Below are 359 nucleotides of genomic sequence, written 5' to 3'. Positions count from 1 at the left end.
CTATCCCCTCCCAAGATGTAACCCAGCTGTCTTACTCCTCCACTCTCCTCCTTGGGCCAGGCTGGGGCTGACCCACCTGGGACGAGCTCAATGCCCAGTAGAGGTGTACCAGGGGAGCCCACCAGCATCTGCACCCAGTCATGGGAGGAAAATCGTGGTTTTACTATGCAGCTTCAGGACAAGCCCTCCGGGACCCAACCTGCAAACCATATCTCCGCTCCGGAGCCCCCAGCCCAGCCCCACTGGGAGGGCTCGCGGTTAATGCAAGGATTCTGGCGAATGCAGTCTAAGTAGAATGAGAAGAGGGGCTGCGGACCGAGAAACTGAGGCAAGGCCTGGGACAGGAGGGTGGAGGCTAA

This window comes from Mandrillus leucophaeus, unplaced genomic scaffold (assembly GCF_000951045.1).
Source record: "Mandrillus leucophaeus isolate KB7577 unplaced genomic scaffold, Mleu.le_1.0 Scaffold8, whole genome shotgun sequence".
Lineage (NCBI taxonomy): Eukaryota > Metazoa > Chordata > Mammalia > Primates > Cercopithecidae > Mandrillus > Mandrillus leucophaeus.
The sequence above is the reverse complement of the archived record's forward strand: the minus strand, read 5'-3'. Positions refer to the sequence as shown.